The sequence below is a fragment of the Rattus norvegicus genome, chromosome 7 (genome assembly GCF_021556685.1).
Source record: "Rattus norvegicus strain SHRSP/BbbUtx chromosome 7, alternate assembly SHRSP_T2T, whole genome shotgun sequence".
NCBI lineage: Eukaryota > Metazoa > Chordata > Mammalia > Rodentia > Muridae > Rattus > Rattus norvegicus.
The window spans coordinates 98,690,723-98,696,745 of NC_141540.1; positions in this window are offsets into that span (position 1 = coordinate 98,690,723).

The window sequence follows — 6,023 nt, forward strand, 5'->3', positions numbered from 1 at the left end:
CGGGCTTTATTTTTTGTTTGCCCGTTTTACAACAAGTCATGTATAGAAATGTGTGAATGTATAGTAAATTAGAAATAATTTCTGTGTTGATATACAGGGTTCTAAATTCTATCATATTCTTAGGAAAGGGAAAAAAATCACACTTTCAACCTGAAGGAAACTCCTCCAAAACATTCAAGAAAAAAAATTTCCCTGAACTCACATCAAGAAGCCAGTTTAACATTGCTACTAAAACCTGGGATTTTGTTTTGTTTTGTTTTGTTTTGTTTTGTTTTGTTTTGTTTTAAGAAACCATAATTTGTACCAATATCCTCATTAACAAGCTAAGCATTTGTGGGTAAAATTAACTCATTCACACAGGTGAGAGAAATATAATTTGGAAAAGATAAGCAACTTTACCAGTGGCACAGAGATGTTAAAATACAAACGTGGGCCTGCCAGAATTCAGAATTCCCAATCCTGAACATTTGTTCCAAAGCCAGCCTGGGTGCCTACTCACAGGCAAATATGAGAGATCATTTTTCTACCTTGGGAATAGAAATTAGCCCTGGATGAACCTCTCTAAAAATCTAAAACCAGAAAGAGTATCACAATACAACTGAGCCACAGAGCCTTGGAAGTTCCCATTCCCAGAATACATTTGTTATTCATTTTGCATTCCTTTCACAAACACTTGCCCTGGGGACATGCTAGAAGTGTCTCCATGTCTGTTTAACCCACACTTGTACATATTTCTAAAACACATGCTTCGTCCAGGCAAGTGTAGAACAGAACCAGACTTGCCTAGTAGAGTAGAGACACAGCCCAAGAGTACCTAGGGCTTTATTTCTATTTCTCCATTTTCCTTACCCCTAGCAATCATATGCAAGTGCTTTGTCATCAAGCTGTACTACAACTTGAGCATCAATACCTAATCTGAAAACATAGGCAGATCGTAGTCTTTTGACATCAGTTCAGGTAGAAAGTGCTAATATACACATAAATATAGAGTACACACGTCTAAATGCTCATACATAAATGCAGTCACACACATATAGTCACAGATGCTCTCATTAATATGTGCATGAGCAAAGGAACACACAGACATGTATATATACTAGCATATACTCTTACAAAGGCAATGCACACACATTCTTACACACACACACATATATATACACATATACATACACATGTATACATGACCCCACAAACACACATACATGAGCATACACATGTGTGTATATTGCAGTGGACTGGACATTAGGGTCAGAGTCCTTGGGTTATACATTGCATAAGTGTGTGAAAGTCCATTTGAATCTTAGTTTTTCCAACATAGAAATAATTTACAGCATAAAATCTCATGTTACTATTATTTTATATCATCTGTTGTTCTGAGCTTCCTGTCTATATTAGTTACTTCTCTGTGGCTGTGATAAAAAATACCCTGGTAGAAGCAACTTACAGGAGAAAGGGCTTATTGTGGCGTACAATTCCCAAGGGAATACAATCAATACAATACATCATAGTAAGGAAAGCATGGTGGAAGGAACATGAAACTAGACCATCACATTGAATCAGCAGTCCAGAACCCAAGAAAAAACAAATCCTGGACAACTTATAAAACCTCAAGAGCCACCCCCAGCAAAATACCTCTTCCCACAATAATGGTGCCAATCTTTCCCAAATAACACCATCTGCTAGGGTCCCAGAAGACAAATACATGACCCTATTTGTGGGTGAGGAGACATGTCTTGTTCAACCCATAACATTGACTAATAATCTAGAATCACTAATTACCCTTGTGACAAAAACTAAAGAATTTTGCTCAGCTATAGAATGTCTTCTGTTTGTGTTGTACATAAGTTTCTCTTCTGAAAAGATTCTATCAATATTATAAAGCCCAAAGACACAACATATTTCATTTCTTTCATGTTATGCCGAAAACTTTTCATTATTCCAAAAAGTTCCCCTTGCTTCCCCATGGGATGACTGTTTCTCACTGAGGCTTGGGAAGAAAGAGAAGAAATCATAATTCCACTTATCAGGCAGATGCTGGTGATTAAATGTCAGCAATGAATTCCATATTGGTTATGCAAAACAAAGGAGTAGCTTTCTGTTTGAGGAACAGCCACCCTTCCACTAATCCCAGGTCCTTAAATCCTTGCATTGTTCAAGTTCTGAGAACTCCCATTCTTCACAAAATGAACATATGCAAAGCAGACTAGCACTAAAATTATAGATTTGGAACCTGGAAGAAAGCTTGGAGCTCATATGCTTCAACAATGCTATACAGATGAGAAACCAAGACAGAAGGCCTTGCAGCTACACAGCAATAGAGCTGAGAAGCAATGCCACCTCAGACTCACAGGCAAGGACATGGTGTGCTCTAGAAATGTCACTTCTGTCATTTCTGTCCACTATCATTCTTGACTTCAATTGTTTCACAAGATTCTATGCTTTAGTCAGTCTCCCAAACGATGCCACTTCTGTAAGAGGATACTCAGGGCCTTAAAGTGATTCACTAGCAAGGGCTATGAGTTCTTTGTTGTTATACTGGCTGTCATGTCTGGTGCTGGGAAATGGCAACATCAATGATGTGATATGGAAGAATTCACAGACTCTGATGCAGTGGAGAACGCTCACCTTAGGACCCAAAAGGAAAATATTCTTGCTGTGCATTTGGGTATACTCCAGCAGTTCTCAACCTGTGGGTCTTGACCTCTTTGGGGGCATCAAACAACCTTTGTACAGTGGTCACTTCTCAGATATCCTGCATATCAAATATTTGCATCATGATTCATAACACTAGCATAATTAGTTATGAAGTAGCAACACAAAACAATTTTATGGTCGGGGCCACCACAACATGAAGAACTGTATTAAAGGGTTGCAGCATTAAGAAGGTTGACAACCATTGGTGTGTGCACAAATGCCTGGGATCACAATAACAAGAAATGACTCTGATCCTAACACTGCAAAGTAGACAGATGACAATACAAAAATACATGAAAACAAAACACCTTGCATTTGAATAACTGTAGCTAATAAGCAGACAGCCAACCATTTTACAGAAGAACATTACGTTAGGGTACCATGGACCTATGATGTTTCCCTCCAAAATTCATGTTAAGGCCCTATCATCCAACACAATGCAATGGATCCATTCAGATAAGAAAAAGATAAGAAAGGAGAACTGTAGCTTGAAGCCAGTGATGGGGTATTTAGCTTTGACTAGAATTTCACGAATAGGTCTAATTACCTTCAATCAAGGAGAGGGCTTAACTTTATAGAAGTAATTAATTTGTATTCAGTAGGTGCAGGAAGAAATCTTACAGTCCTTGGATAGCAGAAGCTAAACTTTATAGGTTTGCTTTGTATTCTAAACTTCTAGTTTATAGAACTAATTGGTGGGGTTAAAGACTTCCTCAACCTTCAATTAGACGACATAGAATTATGGATAGGATGAAAGAAGTTAATGTTGATGAATTCATGAATTTGAAATAGGGTTCATGGTGGGGAAACTTTTTGCCATGTGAGTATTATACAAGTTTGGAGTGAGATGGCTTGAGTTACTTTAAGTAATTAAGAGTGGAATCATGGTAAATTTTATTCCTAGAGAGATGAAAGTTAGTGTAAAGATAAAGCTGTGAGTGTGAGCTTGGAAAACACATTTACCTAGTTTTTTATAACTTAATATGACACAAAGCAGGAAAACTATTGAGGCTCTTGCTTGTATTAGAATGTATTTTGCGCCTATGGATCCTGTTCTAAGTGGGCTGCTTTGTCTGGCCTCAGTGGGAGAAGATATGGTTTTGGTAAACAGACAAGGTTCTAGTTTGATGAGTTCCTTTTCTTTTATTTTTCTTTTTTTTTACTGTTTTTCATTTAATTTTCTATTTATTTCCATACAAATCTATGCTTATGTTCACTACTGATCTGCCTTTCATCTTTCCTGATGGTGCCATTTCCATAGTGCCTAAAAAATAAGTTTCTCTCACCAAAATTTCTATTAATCCAAATGACTTAATTCAAGTAATAAATATATTTTAGTTTAGGGTTTTTATGCTAGAGTTGATTCAGAGCATACATGCTTCTGGGGGGAGGGTAGACCAGATGCTTTTAAAAATTATGATATACTAAGATAAGCACACTTTCCAGTACGATTATCATGTTAGAGCTCATCGCCTCCCATAAAATGTTGAAATATAGGCGAAGAATATTTTTTAATTTGAGGAAGGTGACAGGCTGTGTGTGTGTGTGTGTGTGTGTGTGTGTGTGTGTGTGTGTGTGTGTGTGTGTGTGTATGTCATTGCTCAATTCAATTAGGTTCTCTATTCTTAATCCTCCTTGGTTCCTTAAGTTTCATAAAGATAATAATATGTGTGTTCTTGTTGAGAAAATATAGCCTATTACTTTCCATCCCATAGGCTACACCTCAACCTAACATTTTTATAATTGTTCATTTGCTTACTGCAATTCCGTTTTAGTGTTTACTGAAGACATCAGTACATAGGCTAAATTAGCAGATGGTAAGTTAACATGGGGTTTACGGGTTATAAACAGTTTCCATGAGGTCAGCGAGCTTCTTAATGCTGTCCCTTTAGTGTAGTTCCTCATGTGGTGGTGACTCTCAAATATAAAATCATTTCATTGCTACTTTATACTGTAATTTTGCCACTATTATGAATCAAAGCATGAATATCTAATATTCAGAATATCTGATCTACAACTCCTGTGAAGGGCTGCAATGCTCTTAGGGATTCTCAATACTACTCAGTACTGCTGCTTTAGGTGGATATAAAGTCCCTCCAAGTCCTTTGAGTATTAAGCTGTGGCTAATAACTCTCCCACATTTATTTTGTTGCTAAATTACTGCATAGTAAGGTATTTAGTACTAATTTATATCTTAACTGCCATGTATTGAGTCAATTAGAATCATTTTCATTAGTGGGTTTAAAACCAACTATGAATTTTCACATATAAATTTGCTTTTACTTCCATGAAAGTTTATATCTTGAACATGTTTTATGTAAAAAGTTGAGTTTGTCTATGACTGCTGTCAAGAAGTTTACCAATTCTAAAAGGTATAACTTACTCAAAGTCAAAGTCCTGATGCTGAGTCCCATAGGGATAAAACTAGGCAAGGTTTCTGAAGCTACTTACTGTATGCTAGACAATCTCCCCCCTTTTAACTTATTGAATGAATCTTAAGGGATTTTATACCAGTTCAGTCATTTCTGCCTAGTAATTATATTTTAAATTGGATAATTAATTATTAAAAATATTTATTAAATTATTAATCACAGTAAATTTGAGTAAATAAATTTGAGGTAAAATAAAACCTTTTTATGGGATGTTAAAAGTTCATCTAAACATTTTCAGTGCTGTGCTTTATCAACTAAATTTTGGTGATAGGTAAAACCACTAAAGAGGTTTTTGTGAAAATTAAGGTTTTGGGGAGTTAATTTTTTTGACATGAACTAGAATTTAAGTTCAAAATCTAGAAATCTCAAAGAGAAAATAGAATAAAGGATGTTCATTCACTAAATTTCTTGTTTGGGCAATTTGTTAAGAAAAAATAGTAAGGTGTTTAATTTTTCTAAGGCAGTAATGAACCAGGGTGGGTGAAATGAATGCTAGGAAATTTCAGTGAGGTGCAATGTCCAGTATCTGTTTGAGTCACATGCCATGAAAGCACTAACTGTATACTTAGCTATTCATAATACATGGATTTAAATATTGAACCAAAAGTCAGCTGCATAATCATTTGCCTTTCATGCCTTGATGGCTGTACTGAGTCACAGCATCCTGAAAATTAAGAATTACCAAATACACAACACCATAGTTATGGTGGCCATGGGCCATTACCATTGAGATGTTTTATTTGAGGGAACACATGGTTGATAATGCATTTAATGGCCCTAGAGTAAAAAGCAGATGTCTGATAAAGTCTCATATTAGCTACCCCCAAGTCAAGATGGGCCTAGAGCAGGAAGATGGGCATAGATTGTTGGGTTGTTGGTTTCTCAGAGGATGGTAGA